The sequence below is a fragment of the Electrona antarctica genome, assembly GCF_951216825.1.
Source record: "Electrona antarctica genome assembly, chromosome: 5".
Lineage (NCBI taxonomy): Eukaryota > Metazoa > Chordata > Actinopteri > Myctophiformes > Myctophidae > Electrona > Electrona antarctica.
In genome coordinates, this window is record NC_136810.1 from 44,655,867 (window position 1) to 44,679,835 (window position 23,969).

Here is a 23,969-nt window from a genome sequence, read left to right on the forward strand (position 1 = left end):
GTGCAGTAAAATACAAAGCACATGAATGGATCGATTGCTACTGTCAAGGGGAGATTATGATGTATTGAATTTGAAGTGGTTACCACAATACCACAGAAGCCAAATAGTGGAAATAGGGTATCTAAAAGCTAACAATGTGTCACACTGCAAAACATTATGAGCTTATAGTACACTATTTCGGAACACTTTGAACACAATAAATGTTCTAATTTCACCTATAATGACCCACCCAAAAAAGGGATGCCAGGTTGAAAGTGGTTAAGCAAATCTCACACAAAGGTGTCCGCTCAAAAGAAGATGCCAGATGTGTATACTGTATAATAATGAGTGCTTATTTTTTGCATCCTAATTAGCTTCTAATTCACAGACGCATCACAGATCACAGATCACAGATCACAGAAATGCCTTTCAGCTTATCCCATTTGCTGGATAGCTCAAGCATGAGAGGATATATCTATGTTCTGTATAGTTTCAAGATTCGACACAGAGCTGTTTGTCTTCACAGATCCTCACAGAAGACTTTTACACACTGAAAACCATGCATTCAAGCGTTGCTGTTGGGTGGAAACGTTGTACGTATGTCCAAATCATACACAGACAATCATAGTTGTATCCACAAGCTCATCGTGAGCTTGTGGGTTCTGCTATTTCCATTACTTTTGTGCGACAATCTTGTATGAAGTACTGTATAGGGATAATATTTATAAAAAAACATTACGTTGAAATGGAGAAAAGGTTTCTGACCGGCCGTGACAAACCACAGACGAAAAACAGTCTAAGTCCAAATTTCATTCTGACCCCTCCACGACAAGGCCTCGTTGTCCTGAACCCTTATCTATCATTTATACATTATGGATAAATAGTGTGGACTTAGACTGTTTTTCGTCTGTGGCATTCAATTGATATTAGTGTGCTATTTTTGATCGAGACTGCATTAGTCTGACAATTCAATAGTTCGACAAAATGTTAGATTAGTGTGAGGTTATTGTTTAGGTATATTGTTTTTATGAGCAGACGGACCAATGGTACTCTAGGGACCAATTTCAGACCAATGCCATGTCACCTTTTTGATGATCAAAGTGTTGTATGATGAAGGCTTCATTGAGTCATACTGACCAATACAGTAGGTCTATGTTAAGCCTGATATACAATACAAAACATTTATGAAAAACACTTGAAAACACAGCAGATCTTCAAGCTTACGGTGCGTTGTACCGTGACACCGTTGTACAACAGAGCATATTATTGTCGCCGTGGCCATCTATTGCAAAATAATAATACAGCTTAAATTGATTCATTTATGGAACATCTAAAGCACGGCAGACCATTTCAATCAATACCATAATGCACAATTACACATTCATGCATCATGCAAGCACAAATTTAGTTTGTATTTAGACTACAGCACACACACACACACACACACACACACACACACACACACACACACACACACACAGTACACACACACACACACACACACACACACACACACACACACACACACACACACACACACACACACACACACACACACACACACACACACACACACACACAGTAAACAAGCTTAGCGTTCTGTCATAAACAATATTGTTGATATAATCTGGAGAAATCCAATTGGAGGAGGAGTGAAGAGGAGAGAGACGACACTGTGATCACCACTTGAACTCCTGTCCTTCCTGTCTGTCTGCTGCTAAGTAACGCTTTGGGTTTCACGTGCGTGCGTGCGTGCATGCATGCGTGCGTGCGTGCGTGCGTGCGTGCGTGCGTGCGTGCGTGCGTGCGTGCGTGCGTGCGTGCGTGTGTGCGTGCGTGCGTGCGTGTACACATGTGTCCGTGCACTGCTCAGGCAGAACAATGACTTACAGTATATAATCTCTATGTGTCACAGTATAAAGTGAGGTCAATGTGTGTCTAGCAGGCATGTGCTAAATCCTATGCCCTTTGACCTGTGTGCATGTGTGCATGTGTGTGTGTGAGTGTGTGTGTGAGTGCGTGCGTGCGTGCGTGCGTGCGTGCGTGCGTGCGTGCGTGCGTGCGTGCGTGCGTGTACGTATGTGTGTGTCCTGACGGTGTTTTTTTATTGAATTTTAATCGAACATCCATGAAAACGAAAAGACTAAGACAATACATACAACCAAAACAAAACGAAACAAGACAATATACAAATACATACAAGGGGAGATATCTGCCTGACAGTTTTTGTTCCATTTGGATCCGTTTGTTGTTGTTCCATTTTGCTCCATCACTGTCAAAACGTGGATAAGTAAGCAAAAATACTAAATAATTCATAGCATAATCCATTAAAGTAGAACTTCCCTGTTGTGCTTAATAAAGCCATGATAAACCCACCATACTCAAAACGGAAACAGGATGCTGTTCCAAAGTTGAGACCACAGGGGTGTCACAACCAGGAAAAGTAATTAAGCTGCATATCAAAAACCTATCTCCATATTTCAACTGCGTACAAGAGTGTCAGGCACTCTACAGGCTCCCACCTCCTTTCTAGCCCATTTTGGGCGGGAAACCCTTTTGGTGTTTTAAACATTATGTTATAATTTAGCTATTGAAAAATAGCAGATCTACAAGCTCATAGCGCGCCACCGAGTGGCGCGCTACGAGCTTGTAGGTCTGCTATTTTTGAAAAATCGTGAAAATATTTATTTCAGAAAACTGGAGGATTTAGAAGAATTCTTTTACATTTTGAGGTCAGGCCTAAATGGGCTAGAAAACAAAAAAACACTCCCCCTTCTAATGCAAATGACTAAACCCTGCCTCTACTGTATAAAGCCAGTGCCTGCTGCTTCTGACATCCATTCCTGGCTGGCAATTGACATGCATGTAGAGCAGTGGTTCCCAAACCTTTTCACGTCAAGGACCCCCACTTTTGGAACCACTCATGTAGAGTAGATGAAAATAGGACGCAGTTCAGGACCACACGCCAGCACGCCTAAACTCCTACCAGTCACCAATTTAACCCATTTAGACCTGAGGCCGATTCTAAAAAATGTCTTCTAAATCCGGAACAGTTTTCTGAAAAACCCATGTTTATGTCAGTGGTGCTCAACCTTTTTCATGTCAAGGACTCCCATAATAGCTAAAGTCCAAAAGGGGTTCCCGCCCAGAATGTATTCTTAAGGTTCTACAAAAAAAGACAGGACATACTCTCATTTGTGCCTCAGTCTTTAGTATCCTCGTTCCATAGCCTTGTCTCATCTCCGAGGAGATTGTCCCGATCCAATCACGAGATCGGAAATCGGGGCCGATCACGTCATTTTCAAATGATCGGAATCGGATCGGGAGCAAAAAAGCGTGATTGGGACATCCCTAGTATCAATATTATATCCATATCATGACATTAGACATGAAAATATAAATATCGGATCAAGAAAAATCGGTATCGGCAGATACTCAAGATCAAATGATCGGAATCGGACGGGAGAAAAAACCCATACGTGATCGGGACATCCCTACTGGTAATACTAACCTATAATGCAGTGTGTGTCTATATAGGGCTGCTTCTATTGTACAGTATGTACTTCCTCCAGAAGTTATCGTTTTTTCACCAATCATAAATGACACAGGTTTCATGGAACCAAAATCGATCGACCAACCCCAAATCATGCACCAAACCCATTGATCAGTCAGTCCTCTTCCAGCCTATACTGCTGATCTTTTTCCCAGTTTATTCTGTGCTACCCGAATAAAACACCTCAAGAATATAACCGTGGCCCTAAACCTTGTAAAATGAGCGTGTGAGTCACATTCAGTACACACATGCAGGCTGCTCCACGTTGCCAACAACAAGTATTGTTTCCAAAATTAAAAAACGAAAATCTCTGTTGACATTACATTATCAATTATATTCCCATTTGTCCTCCTACTAACTGTACACCCACTGGTTGTAATAGTGGTTCTAATGTCCTCCTGCTGCTGAACCGGCGCCAGCATTAATCTCAGTCTCATCCTCTCTGCCTCCGCAGCATGTTGTCACCATAGAGTATATAAAAGGATAGAGACTGAACTGGCGCGAAGCTCCGCCCCCCCAGCTATTCATGTCAGTGGAAGTTGCTCAGTGGCGTTTTGAAGCACCCGGAAGACTGCCGGAAGTCCCTCCTCCGGACCTCAAATTTGAGGTCCGGGGTGACGTAGGGAGTGATGGTCCTACATGTTAAAGCCCAGCTGCACGGGGTTTCCCGGTCATGAATACACGGGTCCGCCTGTAGTCCCTCCTCCTACCACTAGGACCCAGAGCTTCAACGTTGAATAGCCTCACTGGCCCCTTGGTTGTCACACTGCCTGACTTCTTCTTCTGCCCGTTCAAACCTGGACCTGATCGGGTCATATACTGCAGTGGTTCCCAAAGTGGGGTCCGGGAACCCCCAGGGGTACTTGTGGGAGTTCCAGGGGGGACCCAGCTAAATGATCATTTGGAACCAAATGGACCCTTATGGGTCTGTAACTCAGAGAGTGTACAGATGGACCCATCAGTGTCCATTTGGTTCCATTTGTACACTCTCAGAGTTAAATTAGAATTGATTTTACAATATAAATTGGGGGTCCCAGAGATAGAAATGCCATTAAATGGGGATCCGTAGACTAATGCATGTCAAACTGGGGGTCCTTGAAATTAAACAGGTTGAAAATAACTGCTAGAGATATAAAAATCTTCTTTTATTGGGGTCCCTGGCATATCTTTTCAAATGGGGGTCCGCGGGTTAATTAGTGTCAATTTGGGGGTCCTTGACATGGAAAAGTTTGGGAACCACTGATATACTGCACAGCTGTGTCATTTTGCAGAGATGAGAAGAGTCCTGCTCATCACACGGTACAGCGTGTTTTCACTTACTGATGTACGTACAACAGTGTTTACTGCAAAAACACCAAATCCCCCAAATGTCATGCCATGGCAAGTTTCAAAAGGTGAATGTGTGGACCCGGCTGATACATGTGTAACAACGTGGAAATTATGTCTACTAATGCAGCGCAATTTTGGTCTTTTTTTTTAGCCGTTATTTTTAATCCACGTTTTCACAATTACAGATTAGGTCTATGCCATTTCCTGTATCCTAAAACAGTCACAGCTCCCTGAGGCAGAGCTGTTTTTAGCTCGCTTGGATAGCTTGTCTTCCCACTTTCCTTTTACCTCCATTTTTAATCTATTTTGACTCTATAATACAACAAAACACTGGACAAAAGATTCATGTAAATGAAGTCACACACAAAACACAAAAACAAACTACAATCGTAATCACATTTCTGCAACAAACAGTGACTTGTATGATTTGTGGCAACCCTTATAGGTGTAAAAATCGCTTTTGGTTCTATGTATTTTCAGGCTCCTCAATGTGTAATTCAAATTTGGGCCAGACACTGCCTTCATGATTTTAGTAATTTTTTGCGTTTTGGATCAAATCTGTAGTACTGTAGTAGTAGTAGTAGTAGTAGTAATATAGGTAGTAGTGTATTTCAAAGAAACACAACGCCAACCTACAAGCTATACGAGCTTCTTGGTCTGCTGTTTTCAGTGCATAGTACTAAGCACTAGCAGTACTAGCATTAGTACGGAGAAATTGCAGGGGTTTGAATTACTATTAGTCTGCCTTGGAGGTTCCGGGTGGATTTGATTGTTTCCACATTGTTGTAAATATGAGTGTTTTTTCACAGATACCAGATATAAAGCATCGGGAGAATCAGATTAGTGTGGGCTTGATTCTACGTCAACACCATGCAGGCTACATATGATAGAGGGTAGGGTTCAACACCATTATGGAATCTTTGGAGCTCTAGCTCATAGTATTGTGAAGCCGAACGCTCATACATCTTTAAGCTTGCCTGACTAAATAAGATATAAAATAAAACAAAGCACCTCTCAGAACACTGCATCTCAATCCTGTGGGAAATGCATGGTCAAGGAAAAGAACAGCATACTCATGCTGTCTGGATGTCTCAAAATAACCCAGCTAGCATGGATGTATAGGGAACAAGATAGCTGATAGTTGGCTGTTACACATGCATACGTACACAGACTCACACAGCGAGAGGGATGGAGATATCGAGGCACATGAAGAAAAATGACACCCGTGTGAAGTGAGGTCTTGTCATCATGCATCATCATACATCATCACATTCCGGCCAATCATAATTGGCGTCCTCACTTTTGATCCTCAATACGTACTTTGCTCAGCCAATCAAATCATCGCTATAGGGTGCTCAGCCAATCAAATCATTGCTATGGGGTACACACAAACAGACAAAGATGGGCATAGGAGGGGCAAGCGCCCCTCAAATAATGAGATATGGGGGGAGAGAAAGATCGGGATACACATTATAAAGGCATGTTGAAATGACCAAGCCCCCAGGCATTCAGAAAAGGAGACTTAATGAAAGAGTGAAGAAGAGATTCAGGGTGGAGGAGCGATCACTAAGTGAATGTGGTGACTACGCCTGCTCTCTAATAAGCTCTACACACAGTCTAATTAGGATACAGTATCTGTAGGCTGTAATCTTATAGTCCATCTCTATATGCTGCTCAGTCATTATGCACATGATCAAGCCGGCCTATACAGTATGCTATCTATTCTAAGTACTAATGACATGGCAAGATTTAACCAGACTTTACCCCAAACATGTGTTGCACTCAAACATATTACAGGTCTATGTATACACTATGTATGTAGAGTTACATTTTCTTTTCAGATTCGGCTGTGTATGATACTGTTTTATGTTTGACATCCAAGGTTAGATCAAACAGCTTAAGGACTAAGCTGTTTCTCTGAAAGCTTGACATATTTGACACATTTAGCTATATTAGCTGGAGATCTTGTAGAAGAGCCCACCTCCTCGCACACAATTAATGCCCATATTTCATGACGACGCCGACGCAAAAGGCATCTGCCGGGAATCACACAACAGCTGTGACTTCTTATATTGATGGTTCTGTTATTGTTATTTATGTGAACGCTTGGGATAATAACACAGAGCGAGAAAAAACATCTCCTGTTTCTCTTTACTCATACATTTATAAAAGAGTAAGAGACTTTGAAAAAGAGAGAGAGAGAAAGAGAGAGAGAGAGGTTTATGTATTCATTGATGAAAGAGGCCCTGAATTTCAAAGGAAAATGATGGCAAGACAATTTTCATATTGATAATGCTCAATGAGTCTGATGTGAGGATACGAGAAGTCTTAAGTAATACAGTAGTTGGATAACAAAGAAATTGTATTCTATTGTAAATATGTAATTACGTAGGTAAATATTTGTATTATTATTATTATTGATCTCCCTCTCTCTCCCCTTCTTCTTCTTCCCTTTCTCTTTTATGGAAATAACAAAAATGATTGACAAATTGACAAATTACACACAATGTTTTACACCTGTAAGCCAGGCCCCCACAATAATATTTTAGGGGGCCTAAACATAATATCTGCACCGGGGCCCATTGCCAGGTTCTTTCACCCTTGACTACAGGCACCTGTTTTCTCTGCTTATACAAGCTTTTGCTAGACAATACCTCTGATTAGCTCCAGCGGGCATTGAGTAGGAAGACGGTACCAGCTCCTCTACAGGTGTCAAGTAGGCCCAATCAAGCCCTCCTGAGCTCGCACTTCTCACATCACAGCAGGCCTACAGCCAGCAATGTATTCTAGCTTCTTCAGCTGATAGTACTTGAGAGTGAGAAAGACTTGTCTGGAATGCGTTAAGTTGTGGCACAAGTGAAGATTCTTTGCAGCTTAACACCTCATCAGGCAACATAAATGTTTCTATAATGACTCATGCTCATTAATGGTACTGTATGTGTGTTTAATGCATGCAGGGTGCCGGTGCCAAATTATTCGTGTACGTCAAAATTTGGCCTCAGTCTAAATAAATGGATAAATCAAATTAAAGACTGGCAAATGATATTGTTATTTATACGGTCGGCAGTGGCTCAGGGGTAGAGTGGACGGTAGAGTGGCCGGATGGGAACTGTGAGGTTCCCAGTTCGATCCCGGGCTCCCCCAGAGTTAGTCCTCGAGCAAGACACTGAACCCCTAATTGCTCCTGATGAGCAGGTTGGTGCCTTGCATGGTTTCCTCTGCCATCTGTGTATGAATGTGTGTGTGAAGGGTGAATGAATGTAATGCACAATCTATGTAAAGCGCTTTGGATAAAAGTGCTATATATAAATTCGCCCATTACCTTCTCATGCCCACTATGACTGATAGGCTTTGTATTAGTGTTCCTGAACACTGAGAAACCAGATACACCGATATCAGGTGTCATTGGGCTCAGCGGTGCATTTAGGAGCCCCACCCACCCACATGCGTACAGTACCTGCCTGCATGCGCTGCCCTACCATCCACCTGCCATCCGTCGTTGAATGGAAACAAACCCACTGAACCCACCGCCTCATGAAAACATGTACAGCGAATTGTTCTTAAAACAAAGCAGCGATATAATGGGGCGCTCCCAATGTCATCCCGTCGTGGGCTCGTGGCTTCATAGGCAACAGCACTGCGAGAGATATACAGAGATATTGACGCGTATTCTTTCCATGTCTCTCTGGATGTGTGGATGAGCTGCCAGGAGAGTTTTATTGCCCCTGCCCTGACCCTCTTTCATCACATCGGCCTGAGCCGTGAAACAGAGACTGTAGGTTAGGCGCTCAGAGAGAGCAGAAATGAAAAGACAGGAGTGGAAACTGGGTGAGGAGAAAAGAGGGGAGAAGGGAAAGACCCAGAGCACACCACAGAACTGAAGAGTCTAGTGCTCTAGTATAAAAGCAGATCACCATTTTTCACCGGATTCAACATTACTGCATTTACACAATATATGTGTTGTTTCCATTTGTAACTTACACATTTTAACTATAGTTAAATTAGACATGATCAAGTCCACCAGAGGGACTACTACTGCTTGCATTGCAGATTTATTTTTGCAACAGCACCCACTGTGTGAACCAACAACTTGGAGAACCAAGCTGGCCTTCATGTGAATGTGTTCAACGAAGTCTAGAAATTCAAATGACAGCTTGGTGTTCTGAATGAACCCCTCCCATCATTAGGTAGGCTATAGTGATGTTTTCTAACTACTCTTCGAGAATAATCCCTTTTCCCTTTTATTGCCTTTATTGGCGTGCATGCGAGGACGTGCGCGCGCTAAGCTCTCTCTCTCTCTCTCTCACGCACGCACGCACGCGCGCGCGCGCACACACACACACACACACACACACACACACACACCGAGAGAGGAGAGAAAGCAAGGATCTTTGAACGTCCAATCCTTACTCTCATGCAAATAGAAGGCAAATCTTGAACCTTAAGGTGCGGAGAGAGGGAAAGATTTAGGCGCGGCTTTGTTAGAGACTATTATTGGCTCAATTAATTAATCGAGACAGACCGCGGCTTTGCTTTATGCTATAGGCTAGTCTACTATAAAGCAACACGGACTGTAGCCTACACATTATCTGAATGTAATGACTTACACGCGATTCATAAAGCTTGGGATATATGAAGAACCCATTTTGCATCCTTTACGCCAGAATTCAGACACAACAAAGGTTAAGCTACTTACTTTTTGAGGTATTTCTCGATGGTGGGGTCGTTCTGGGGTGCAGGTGTATAAAGGCGACTGTTTCTTTTCAATATTCTCCAGCTTGTGCCGCGCAACGAGAGGCTCTCAGATCCTCCACGCTACAAACACGCACCACTTCATGGCCGCGCACTGACAGAGCGAGCGAGAGAGAGAGAGAGAGAGAGAGAGAGAGACATCCATGGTCGCCTCTCAGCACCACAACACTTTGAACAGCTCCCACTGACGTCGGCACAATGCCACTCCCTTTTCACATGCACCGCCTTCTCTCCTGTCGGAATTATACTCCGTCGGCGGACGGTAGGCGTCGCTGGCCAAAAATAACACGTGTATGCTTACACTCACGCACGCACGCACGCACGCACACACACACACACACACACACACACACACACACACACACACACACACACACACACACACACACACACGCAATTGTCCAGTTCTGTTTATTTATTTATTCTCGTTCTGAGAGAGTGTGAAGCACTGAATCATGTGTTTTGTTGTCAGGTGTGTGTGTGTGTGTGTGTGTGTGTGTGTGTGTGTGTGTGTGTGTGTTGTGCATGCGTGCGTGCGTGCACGCAAGGTTAGGTCAAATGTCCGCCAAATATGACGTAAATCTTGTCCCCACACGTCTTGCCATTGACAATGAAAGGATAAATCAGGTCAAATGTCCGCCAAATAGGCTATGATCTTGTCCCCCCACGTCTCATTTGCCAAATTGCCATTGACATGAAAGGAGAAATTAGGTCAAATAAATGTCCGCCAAATATGAGTAAACGTGGCAACACAAAGCGCCCCTCACTTCACACGGGTGTGATTTTTCATTTGATGACTGCATTGTCAATCAAGCTATAAGGCCAGCTGGGTTGCCACGGTATTTAACCAGGTTCCTAATCAGGCGCAGCAAGTGTTACCAGTGGCAGAGGCATACGCTGTTCTTAATTCTGTATCCTGTGTGCGTGGACGGTTTATTTAGGCCTATATATATGTATTTATTTTGTACGCAAGAAGTATAGGACTTTGGACAGCTAATTAATAATATAATATGAACTTATAGTGAACGTTTGGATATCAGTTTCTGAAGCACACTGAACTTCCTCGGCATAGCATAGCACGGTTTAGCACCCAAAGTATAATAAGGACTTGGGCGCTATACAGTCTGTGTTTTTGGACCAATCATGGGAACTCATCATCAAAAAAGAGGAAAAATCACACCCCAGCTATGAGGTAACTGATGATGACGTATCAGGGACGTGCAGAGAGTGTTAGGCCCAATCCCAATTGCCTCCCTCAAGCCCTGAGCCCTGGACCCTCATTGACTATAGTGACTGTCAGCTGTAAGTGCTTGAGGGTGAGGGCTCTAAATTGTTGTGAAAGAAATGGGACAGCACTTTGAAGATGAGTCCGCCATTCATGACACTTTGCATCACTTTATAAAAACTGTCCTTATTCACAGCCAGTGCCTACCTACATGCTTGGCCTATTTATACATGTCTATCACGTCTATTTTATTATTTAAGCTGATCGTTTTATTATTAGTTTCATAAATACACTTTCCTGTGTGATACGGGTTGTAATATTCATATATAATAATATTCATTATGAATTGCATTTCCATATTCTTTTACTTTGCTCATTAGTCATTTCTCATCATGTTTCCCTTATTATTATTATTATTATTATTATTATTACTAGCCCTTACCCGTTGTGAGATATTGCCCCCCCCCCCCTTGTGGCCACCGGGGGTACTGCACCCTGGGTGCGTTTTTAATTCACTAATAAATTCATTATTAATCATTAATGTGTAAAATCAAAAAAAGGGCTTCGTTAAGACCTCCATATTATTATGGTCAATGCCTGTGTGAAAAGTGGGAGCGATTGGTGCAGGTGGTGAGGAGATACGGCGGTGTTTCTGACACACATTCATTCATTCAGACAGACAGACAGACAGACAGACAGACATTGACTGAATTATAGTATGATGATGATTATTGTCTCCACCAGGCCGAAGGCATGGGGAGAGAGTATGTTTTGCACTCCGTCCGTGTGTGTGTGTGTCCTTCCTTCCGTCCGTCCGTCCGTCCTTCCGTCCGTCCGTTACCAGCTAATCTCCGGCACCGTTGGCCCGATCAATGCCAAACTTTGCACACACACTCCCTGGATGCCAACGATGAACCTGCCCCACATTTTCCAGAACGGCCTGTTATAGCGCCACCATGAGGCAGCTTTTCACATTGTTTACCTAAAACTGCACCGATCTGCGTGATACGTTGCATGCACACTCCCTAGAGGCCAAGGACAAACCTTTGACCTGCATTTTCCGCATCTGCCTTTTATAGCGCCACCAGGAGGCCGACTTTTGTAAAACACATTTTTTGATATTACTCCTCCAGATTCTGTCCAAAAATCTCACAAATCGTTACACAGTATCTCTATGGTCATGTGCTCAAGTCGGATCTGTCCGATATTTCATATTCCATCCTAATTGGCTATAATTGGCTTTCACAGTTTGCAAGATTGCCCCGTTTTGAACAAAAGCCTCAAATCATGAACGCAGCATGCAATTTACGTGAAATCTTTCACACATTTTCTTACTAGGCTGAGGAATATATCCCACCCTTTTCACATTGGCCTGTTATAGCGCCACCAACAGGTTGATTTTTGCAAAACACATTTTTGGAACAAAATGCTTCAAAAACATGTTTATATTAATCCTAAACATTTTGCCAAACATCTCACACAGTCCTATCCTCCTGGTGGAGACCTGTGCCCAGAAGGGCACTTTTTCTAGTTATTATTATTATTATTATTATTATTATTATTATTATTATTATTATTATTATTAAATATAGCCTATCATTCCATTCCGTCTCCCTTTGAGAACAGTGAGAAAGCACTATTGTGTTTGTTGACATTCTAACCGCGATACATAACTAATTTGCATACTTAAATGATTGACGTTCGGAGGATCCCCCTCATTCCCCTGGTAACGCTATGAACTGTGGGTAATTTCTTTGCCAAAGTCAGCCTAGCCCCCTTTTGAAACTAGCTCCTCGCTACTCGCCCTACACACTTCCACTCTGTTTGAGCATAGATATATAAATATTAGAGACTGCACCGGAATCCCCCTCCCATCTACTTGCATTGCATTGCGTCTCGGTTATTTATATATCTATGCTCAAATTGAGTGGAAGTGTGTAGGGCGATTGGCGAGGAGCTAGTTTCAAAAAGGGCCCTTACAGGTCAGCATCGATGCTGACTTTGGCACATACAGGGGTGGGGGAGTCCTCACTGACTTACCGATTTCAAATGGGACATCCCTCAAGCCCTCGCAGACTTCACATGAACGCACAGCTAAGTCAGTGAGGGCTCATTTAGTCAGCAAGGGATTGGGCCTTGGCAGGGGCGAAAATAGCAGAGCTTACAAGATCAGCTATTTTCGGGGCGCAACCCAGCACTGTATCTACTGGGATGCGGTGTAAGACATGGATTTCGAAACAAATTTGTTCAACACAAAATTCTGCGTTCCAAGTTCAGGAGACTTGGGAAAAAAGCGATTCTCCTGAATGCTGCCTTCCGGTATGGCATGGAAGGGAGTGGCATTTTGCATTTCTTTCACCATAGTAAATGCTGCATTCGTGGGCTGGAGAGGGCAGTCTCTCAGTTGTTTTACAGAAGGGCAGGGGCTGAAGCCCCCTTTGATGTCTATGTGTGCACGTCCCTGACTCCCTGTGTATGATGATGATGTCTGTGTCTGATGATGTGATGTATTGACCCACATGACGTCACAGAGGGCAGAATAATAGAACATTCGCAATTCTGGGAAATTGCAAGTGTGGTTGCAATTTCCTGGAGCAGCTTGCTAAGTACAGTATAATGATATGATGATGATGATATATTGACCACACATGACGTCACAGGTCATTCTAAACTTTATTTATATAGCATATTTCATACAGATAGTGCAACCCAAAAACATAAAAAAAATAGAATAACTTAGAAAAACATTTGAAATCATAAAAATAGAAAAAATTAAACAATGGAGTAATGATGTGACCTATAGAGCGTCGCAGTCCCGCCTCCTACCCTGGACCAGGAAATGAAACCCAATGCATTATTCTCATAGACATTTCTTAAAGTATTTATTTAAAGACGGTTACGCCGCGGACAAAGCCAACTCGAGTCGTGACAACTCATGACAACACAAACAATATTTTGGACCAAACAAATAATTACAAAGAAGAAAAACAACAAAAAAAGTGTTGTAACCTGCCGTTTTCTTCTTCTTTCTAATTATTTGTTTGGTCCAAAATATTGTTTGTGTTGTCATGAGTTGTCACGACTCGAGTTGGCTTTGTCCGCGGCGTAACCGTCTTTAAATAAATACTTTAAGAAATGTCTATGAGAATAATGCATTGGGTTTCATTTCCTGGTCCAGGGTAGGAGGCGGGACTGCGACGCTCTATATAGGTAAAAGCAATGCTAAAAAGGTGTGTCTTAAAAGTGTCCAAGGATTCAGAGAGCCGCAGTTCACAGGCAGGCGGTTCCACGTTAGGAAACTGAAGGCCAGTGGTGGAAAACGTATGTTTTACTTAAGTAAAAGTATCAATACAATGCAATACAGTAATACTCCGTTACAACTTTAAGTAAAAGTCCTAAATTAAAAAAATCTCTCCACCAGGCCAGGTCAGGTTGTGGCGCTATAATACGTTTTTAAATGTATAAAAATCCTTTGAAAATAGCAGATCTTCAAGCTCACAATGTGTCGCGATGCATTTTAAATGGCCGAAATGTATAGCTTGAAGTGGTTAATGCTACAAAGTAACTATAGTAACTAAAGTTTTCAAATAAATGTAGTGTAGTAAAAGTAGTAAGTACAATATTTGGATCCGAGATGTAGTGGAGTAGAAGTAAAAGTATTGGAAATAGGCCTACTCAAGTAAAGTACAAATAACTCAAAAATGTTAAGTAGGCTACTTTAGTACAGTAAATGTACATTTATTTAGTCACTTTCCACCACTGCTGAAGGCTGCTTCTCTGTGCCTCTTTTAGTTTTAGGTATAGCCTTTGGAACCTCAAAGAGACCACTAGTGCCAGAGGATCTGAGAGCTCTTCCAGGCAGGGAGCATTGCAGATAAATTGGCAGGTTGGTTGTTGGTTGTCAGGCAATAACTATAGTCAGGTTGCCTACTGCAACCACGCTAATAATAAATATATAGACACCCAAACACACATGGTCAGATGTTGGAGTGGCTATACTGTAGCACCGTTCCAATTCCAAATTAAATGTTTTCCTTTGAATTGTGCTGTCTTGAGAGTGTAGATTTTGACTAAAGGAGTGAGCTGCCACTGTGGATAGATGGAAGCTAAACAGTGCGTCTACTCAGCACAGTGATAGGTCTATATACAGTACATGTAGCCAATGACTTTACTGCTCAACCCATCTCAGTTAATTTCAGACCCCATTTTGGGGTTTTTATCCTTCAAGACGAGAACCCCCTTTGGGGTTCTTGTTGCTATTTACAGTACATAGCAACACAACATTTGTGTAAGTTTTTCAGAAAACTTAGGTCAGATTTTTAACAAATTAACTTTAACTGCTCGTGACGGAACGTTCTGCCAATTAGAATCCAACCGACAACCGCTATTGGCGGAACGTTACGTCAAATAAGCTTTAATATTGATATCAAACTGGATCGCTGATTTCTTTTTTTTCTTCTTTTTTTTTTGCTTGGCCTTTCCTTCTTCAGCGATCCTATAGACAGGTTTCGCGCACTGCCGTTCACTTCTTGTATACAGACGGACTAAAAAGCTGAATAACTCTATGTTCGGAGGTCTTTTCTGATTATCCGGTGATCTCGATTGGAACATTGGCGCTTTCTAGAGCAAGGACGGACTCATTTTAGCTCGCTAGCATTGATGCTAATTATTTAGCATGTAAGATGGCCGAGACGGTTAAGAATCAGCCTCAGTCCTAAGGGTTAACTTCAATGAGCTGCACCAAGTAATGCCCCAAAACTGATCCCATAGCTTCAGTAAGGCTGTTCATTTTACACACTAACACTTTGACAAATGGACTCTTGCAAATACAATCGCGTAAGCAATGAAGCATATACATCATTTACAGCCCTGCAACCTCACCATTCGCCTTAAAGCAGATCTGGCCTGCATCATTAGTTATATGGGGAAAAGGGCAGCAGGGTTTGTTCATAACTTAGGTTGCTGGAAAGGCTGCCTGCCTCTGTTAAAAACCCTAGGAGTGTTGTGTTGACATTTGGGTGGTTTATTAGTTTTTATGTTGCCAGCCACCAAAGGAGGGGTTGCCCTGGGCAACGGAAGGATCCATTGTCCCCGCGTGACCCCCGGTTGGTGCTCGGTAGACCTATCAGATAAAGAGAGCGGAGGATTATAGAGAAGGTGGAGGGTAGTGTTGATTTTGACAGCATATTTTGATTTAGTTTTAGTCTTTTGAATACAATTCCATTTGGCTTTAGTCATATTTTCACCTGAAATGTTTTAGTGTTATATTAGTCTAGTTTTAGTCGACTAAATATCATGAGATTTTAGTCGAATAATTGTATGTATGTATGTATGTATTTTGGCGTCGTAATGACTGATTTTACACTTGGTTGCATGCTGAAAATAGCCAATCTACAGGCTCACAGCGTTGTGTGAGCCTGTAGTAAGCGTTGTTTTCTCCACCTGTGTCCTGTTAGTCTCCCAGCCAATCCCTGTGTTGATTGTCTTTGAGTGTCACCTGTGTCTGGTTAACCTGTGTCCCTCAGTCGTGAGTGCGGAATCGCCTTCGCGTTTGAGTAAATGGTCACGCCCCCTTATAGTAGTAGGGGATAACGTACAATTTTAGACCGTGACGGAGGGGCACCGTCTCAAGCAAACTTGAGCCATGCACTAGAGACACCACAGAGCGTGCTAAAGCGTGCGAGTTGCGAAGTTTGCTTAGCCGGCTAATCCGTGTTCGAGTTGCAACTCGCCCGGCCTCAGTCCCTTGTGTTCCCTACCAGATCTTAGATGTTGTTATAGTGTTCAGTCCTAGTTACTGCATGTTATCCTACAGTAGTTCCCTGTATTCTTGTGTTCCTCCTGTGTTTTGTAGAATAAAATAAATCAATGTGCGTTTGACCTGCTCTGCCTCTTGACTTTTTTGTTTTGCAATTGGGTCCTACATCTCGTACCGAGTCGCACCGTGACACAAACAAAAAATGATCTCTTCGCCACTAGTTCCTCACTCTAGTTTTTATTTGTTGATGAAATTGGTATATCTGGTCATGGCTTTTTATTTAGTCGTCGCCAGTGAAAAAAGGAGGCCGATGAACATTGTTTCATCATAGTTTTAGTCAATGAAATCAACACTGCATTGCATATAGTACATATAAGCATGTTGGTCTGTGCTCTGTGTAATAGTCTAGGAAATGGTTGTGTATGATGAGCTCCCGTGAGGAGCATAGTGAGTGGATGTAAGTGCTATCGAGAAATCGACACGTTCGTAGACTTTATGAGATGAACTTTGCTTCTAAACGCTGTCATAATCTCTTCCAAACTATACAATTGGCTCCCTCCGTTCCTCTTTGAGGAGCGCCCTTTCACAACTGTTGTTTCTCATTACTCTGAAACACAAGAGATTGGGAAAAATAACCTTTTATGTTGTTCAGCGTAAAGAGCTCATCTGCCTTCTGTGCTAGCTGTGCTGTTGGTAAATTTGCTCCACGCATTGGTGTGTGGGCGTTCATTAAGTAAGAAGTTATTTTCAAATTGGCAGCTAGTAAAATGAAAGGCTCTTGTTAGTTTATTTTAATCCACCCACTAGTAGGCTACTGGCTGTAGTCTGCTGCTCCAGTTTTGTGTACTAAAATGCTATAAGTGCTGCCTTTATGTGTTCAGACCAGGGCGGACATATTGCCTGCACAAGAAGCTAACTTGGAATTCATTTTAAAGGCATTCCAATGAATTATAGAAGGCAGCTTTTCCTGCTCAGTCAAGACCCATTAAAGATGACAGTAATGCCTGCCCGCTGCCAAGTGGAGATGGTCTATAATGAATGTGAACAGGAGTATGCTTGCGTGCGTGCGTGCGTGCGTGCGTGCGTTGAGTGGTGAATGTAAGTGTTGGGTATGTTGGCACCTAGATATTTGCTGACTAGCCCATATAACATATATAATAGAACACAGCCTTATACTATTTGATCGATCATCATACGACGCAGTGCAGTATTAAATTAAGATGATAGATTCAACTAGGCTAACTTTTGTGTTGTGTGTGAGAAGGGGCTGTGTAGTTTTCCCAAATAGAAAGTAGAAAAAAGTGATTTTTCCTCAGTAGTGCATTTAGCAGAGGAATGATTGAACTGAGCACCCATAAGTCCTGGGGCATGCTGTACGGTAGATGCAGAGACACATTAAAATCTATGAGTGTGATTTAAGACCAGTGGGAGAGGCATTTGGGGTGCCTGGCCTCACCAGCAACTCTGAACAGAACTCATTGAAGGAAAGAGCAGTGTTTTTGGGACCACCAGTGGTCCTTCCAGCTAAATGATGGACAGTACAGTAGGTAACCAAATGGACCCCTATTCTGAAGACAATGTGCGTATGTAGCTATAGGTATAGGGGGTATACTGTAGATTATATGTGACTTGATGTCTTTCTCCCTCACATTGGACTCAGAAACGTCCTGGTGGAAACGTTCTGGAGCCACAAACCATCACACTCCTCTGAGAGCTAGCAGTATACTGTATGCATTCATTTTGAATGAATTGTGTTGATATTGTTGCAAGCGGTAGGGGTGTGTGTGTGTGTGTGTGTGTAGGGGTGTGTGTAGGGGTGTGTGCGTGCGTGCGTGCGTGCGTGAAATTGTCCCTATATTTAGTCTTAGTGAGTAATCATATACTGTAGCTTAGGTTTTATTAAGGTTTCCTCAGTGAAAAAAGGTAGTCAACAAAATCAACACTGCTGTGGACTTTTCTGTGAAATGTCTTTATCCAGTTGCCGTCTTTGGAGACCTGGGGAAACTTTACAAATTAAAGCTTGTATCACCTCATGTCTTACGCCGGTTACTCATTACTTACCTGGGCGACTGTGGCTCAGGAGGTAGAGCAGGTCGTCCAATGATCCATGGGTCGGTGGCTTGAATCCCGGCTCCTCCTGTCTACATGTCAAAGTGTCTTTGGGCAAGACACTGAACCCCAAATTGCTCCCGATGTGCTGGTTGGTACCTTGCATGGCTTCCGCCGCAATCGGTGTATGAATGGGTGAATGTAATGCACAATCTATGTAAAGCGCCTTGGATAAAGGCGCTATATAAATGCACCATTTACTTAAAAATACCTCCTCCTTTCTTCCTACAATTCCAATTATATATTTGACCATCACTGCCCTCGTGTATCTGTCTCCGCACCAGCTCCTTTGTTACCTGAAACCTTCCTAGTTGAGAGAACACGCCTCAGAGCAGCCGAACAGAAGTGGCACAAAACTGCCAGTTAGGTCAGTGGTTCTCAAGTTTCTCAACCTTATATAGAACCTTAAAATAATCATATTTGAACTGGGGACCCCCTCAACAAACTGGGGACCCCCCACCCAGACAAGCACTTGGAATTATAGGAGTTGATAGGCATTACTGTACAAGTTTCAACTCTGTTCCACAGACTTGTGGAAAATAGCCGATCTACAAGCTCACAACAGCTTGTAGATTGGCTATTTTCACAACTGTTGCCTCTTTCTTATATTAACAACTTGACCAATGTTTGACTAGTTTTTATATCATAGTTTTTTGATGCAGTAATGGTCTTTTTCTTTTTGAGCCTTTTATAGTTTGAGCTATTATACAAGTCTTAAAAGTCCTTAAATTATCACTTCACTGTCATCTGGAGACCCCCCAAATCATGTGGGCACAGGTTGAGAACCACTGAATTAGATGACCCCTCCCTTTCACTGTACAGCACTTCTCCCTCTTATTATCCACAGCTTAGTGCACTTAAATCTGCCTCATCTGCCTCTAGCGCAAGAAAACTCTCTTCCGCTTTCCCCTCCATTCTCAATTCCCCTCACTCAGCTTCACCTTTTTTCCTACATTTTTTTTCACAAACACACACACACACACACACACACACACACACACACACACACACACACACACACACACACACACACACACACACACACACACACACACACACACACACACACACACACACACACACACACATATACAGTATATAGTTTTTCCTTCTTCTTCTTCTTCTTTTCCCAATGTACAGTATAGCACTTACAGGTTGGTCTTGGGGAGGGTGTAGTGTAGTAGACAACCATGTGACCCCTCTGTATGTGTGTGTGTGTGTCATATAGTTAAATAATGAGTGCACACACTTCAGCGAGGGTATAGGGTATTTGACAGGTTGGTGTCACAGCATACAGGAAGGGAAACACATCTACAGTATATTATGCAATGTCTTTGTGGTATATACAGAGCTCACAGCTGAAGTTCAGGAGCAGGACCACACATCCAATCCAGCTACCTCCACCTCCTATCAAGCCACCTCCAATCAGGTCACCTCCGGCCATATATAAAAGCCCTCCTAACCATGGTTCTCCTTCTCCCCCCCCCCCCCCACACACACACCCTATATTTCTCATCCTACTTCCTCTCTAATATAACCTCTCGCTTTTACAGGCCGGTCCCTGTCCGGGAGCATGCCGGATCCCCGAAGCCATCATCTTCATTGATGGGGCGGCGGTGGCTCAGGGATAGAGTGGCTGGATGGTAACCGCAAGGTTGCCAGTTCGAACCTGGGCTCCCCCAGAGTTAGTGTCGAAGTGTCCTTGAGCAAGACACTGAACCCCTAATTGCTCCTGATGTGCTGGTTGGTGCCTTGCATGGTTTCCGCTGCCATCAATGTATGAATGGGTGAATGTAATGCAGAATCTATGTAAAGCGCCTTGGATAAAGGCGCTATATAAATGCACCATTTACCATGCTCTTTCTTTTTCGTTAATACAATCTGTTAAACTTAATTTGTGACCCACCATGAATGGGAGGCAGTCATTGGATTATTATTCATATTCGTTTTTTCATGTCATATGAATGCAGGGAATCATTACTTCAAATTGACATTGGTTGTTCAGTTTGACCCACCAGTATTAGAGAAATGGCTTATAGCCTGTGTCTTCCGTGAGGAAGAAGCCCAACAAACCCACGGTGAGGCCTTTAGGAGGGCCATTCAAGCCTCAAACGGGGCCTGCGGCACCACCAAGGGCAAGGTGGAGCCTGCGGAACTGTTGCGGCTCGAGAATCCACCATTCCTGAATAAAGTGCCTGGTGCTGGGAGTCTGGTGCAACGCACAGGGCCTGACCTGGTGAGAGCAGGAGTGGACCTGGTGAGACGTAGGAGGGGCCCGGACAGGAGTCAACCCACAGAGCCTAGTCCTTCCACGCTCCAGAATGGTACCTCATAGTCCCGGCAGAGTAGTTCAGGAGGAACGGATTGAGTGGCCCTGGTCTTTCCCTAATGGGACTGATCGAGGGTATAGCTACTGGGACGTAAGTCGGGACTTGATCACCCCGGCTGGGTCACCTGAGTGAGGGGTATGATGTTGGGAGACCCGAAACCCCGATGACCTTGGGATACATCACTGAGGATACGTCCCAGGTGCATCCATGTATGTATGTATTTTGTTTAGTTTAGTTTAGTAATGTTTTGTGGAAAACAGCGAGTTGAGAAAATAGGCTGGAAAGGTACACTTCTAGTGGTCTCTAACATTACACCTAGTTAAATGTTTACTTTAAGCATTTATTTCATATTTACATGTCGATTTCAGCTCTGACATTTATTTCAGACATGCTCTAGTTGTATGTGAAGAGTTTGCCTGCATGTGCTATTAACTCATTTTGGATACATTTTTTCTTTTCTTTTTTACAGTTAGTCTTGCCACCATGACCAAAAAGAGTCACATTTGGATTTGGTGGTGTGGTCCTTGATAGTGAAATATATTTTGGATGTCTAGTCTCACTCTCTGCGGTCAATCATGGCTTGCGGCCCTTTAGATCAATTCAGAAACTCTTTCTCTCAGCTTCTTTACTAATCAATCAATGAACTAATCTGATGCACCCCTCTCTCACAGCCTGATCTCCCTTATGCCGCCTTGGAAACGATACAGGACAATCAGTGCCAGGGCGGAAAGGATGCGGAACAGTTTCTTTCCACAGGCAATCGGACTTGAACTCCAGTCTCCCTATGGAGCACCGAAGTCTGACGTCAATATCGGTAGAGGGACTTTTTTATTTGCATTGTAATCCCCATAGGGGGATTTTAGATCGCATCATATAAGTACTGTGTTTGAAAAATAAACATGTCACCCCGGCCGCTTCACTCATATGGATATGAAGAATCAACTGATTGAGAGAAAACGCTATTGTTACTGCTGCTGAATTAGTTACATTTTCGCTAGAAACAGACTGTATCCTATATGAGACACACCTCCCTGACAATAACGCCGAGACAGCTCGTTTATCTTTTGACCACAATGCTTATATGAAATGATTTTAAGATGAGCCCATGTTATTCTCCATAGAGAAATGACTTCCGTGAACCAGGGGAATCGAGGGAATGAGCGAGTTACGTCAGGACTTCGGTGCTCTATAGTACTAGTAGCTAATTAATGCAGACTTTGCCACAGAGATTTTAGCTTCACAACATCCGGAGCACCAGACCCTACCTCAGCAAGGAGTATCTGTCTGCATCTCCGTATCCAAGTTTAGTCAACTCCTGGCTCCAATACTGTGGTTGCCTCCTTGCATGGTCTGCCTGCATGCTCTGCTGTGGACAGTTACTCCATTGGCTTCTGACCTGGTGGCTGCTCACCTCCTATAGGCCTATCTCACAGCCCGCTTTCCACGCCCACTTCCGGTAAATAGTGGTGTCATTAACATTAGCATTTACACGTTTTTTTCTCTGGAGAATCTAAGTACATTTTCTAATGTAAAAATGTGACAGACCAATATTATTATGAAGCAAACAAGATGGTAAATCAGCTCGAACAGATAGAACAAACCTTACCTTGAGAGAACAAAAGTTGTAGACTTCTTAAATTACCTCTGTTAACATGTAGCGTCTATGGAGTGACGTCACGCTATCACCACTAACCCCGAAAGGGGGCGTATTAAGGGGGGCGGGGAAATTCTGTGAGATAGGCTTATTCAAAACACCTACAAGGCAATTAAGGCCATGCATGGCACCCTGCTGACTGTAGGATATTATCCATCCTATATGCACCCATTATGGTATACCTTGATCAGCACAGGACATGTCTCTCCCTCCTGTCTTACTGGCCAATGTTCCAAGTGACCCGCAGTAGACTATTTGTCCCTCCCGGCTCTCAAGCCGTTGAATGACCTCCCTCAGTCAGTCACGACTGTCTACTTGATCTGCACTTATCTGGCCCTCAAAGCCTCCGCATGCTGGTGCTGACTGAGGTACTGGCTGCTCCTTTTAATGGAGCTGCTGGTGATCCTCTTATATCAATACATCATCCCATCCATGGAGTGAGGCAGGTAACATTAATGAATGATATGATATGATATGATATGATATGATATGATATGATATGATATGATATGATATGATATGATATGATATGATATGATATGATATGATATGATATGATAGTCAAACACCAAACGCATGTATAGATAGATCGAATGAATAGAGCGTCACAGTCCCGCCCCCTTTCATGACGATGACTGGCAAAATATTGTGTTTGTTGTCATGATTTGTCACGATCCGAGTTGGCTTAATTTGTCCGCGGCTTTAAAGGTCTTTAAATCAATACTTTTTTAAATGTCTATGAGAAAAATTAATGGGGAATTATTTCCTGGGCCAGTCGTCGTCATGAAAGGGGGCGGGACTGCGGCGCTCTATAGCCTATACAGAAATAGCTGTACACACCTTCTAGTAGAGTATATATATGTATAGATGTACAGTATAGTGTAAATAGCATCTTAAATAAAACTTGTGAAAAAGTCGTAGCGCGTTGTGTCAAGTGTACATGAGATGAATAGCTCGGGGGAGGGGATACATGATAAACAGGTGAAATTGGTAGAAAATGAAACCAATAAATAAAGCAGACAAAATGGAAACGGTAAGCTATACAAGTGAAGCTTGCAAAGGGATGTGAATGAATGGGGGACTGGATTGATTGCAAGTGAGTGAACAGCTGTTCCTAGTGAATGAAGCAATAACGAACAGATTTCTATATTGATCCCGAGTTTTCCATTTTCAAATGGAAAACGATCTGTACCTCCGTGTGCACCTTAATTATAGTTTATGAATGGAGAATCCATTGAGCGCCATCTGGCCATCGGCTGATGAAACAAACGTCATCAGAG

The 23,969-nt window shown here is 43.0% G+C and overlaps 1 protein-coding gene across 3 annotated transcripts in view; it reads right to left on the bottom strand.

The window, feature by feature from the left end:
- Positions 1-9,666, bottom strand: part of smpd3 (sphingomyelin phosphodiesterase 3) — an 85,631-nt gene extending 75,965 nt beyond the window's left edge. For all 3 annotated transcript variants that reach the window (XM_079501070.1, XM_079501069.1, XM_079501068.1), the window contains exon 1: positions 9,558-9,666. The gene's annotated coding sequence lies outside the window, so the exon portion shown is untranslated. The remainder of the gene's footprint in view (positions 1-9,557) is intronic.
- Between the last annotated feature and the right edge of the window lie 14,303 nt (positions 9,667-23,969).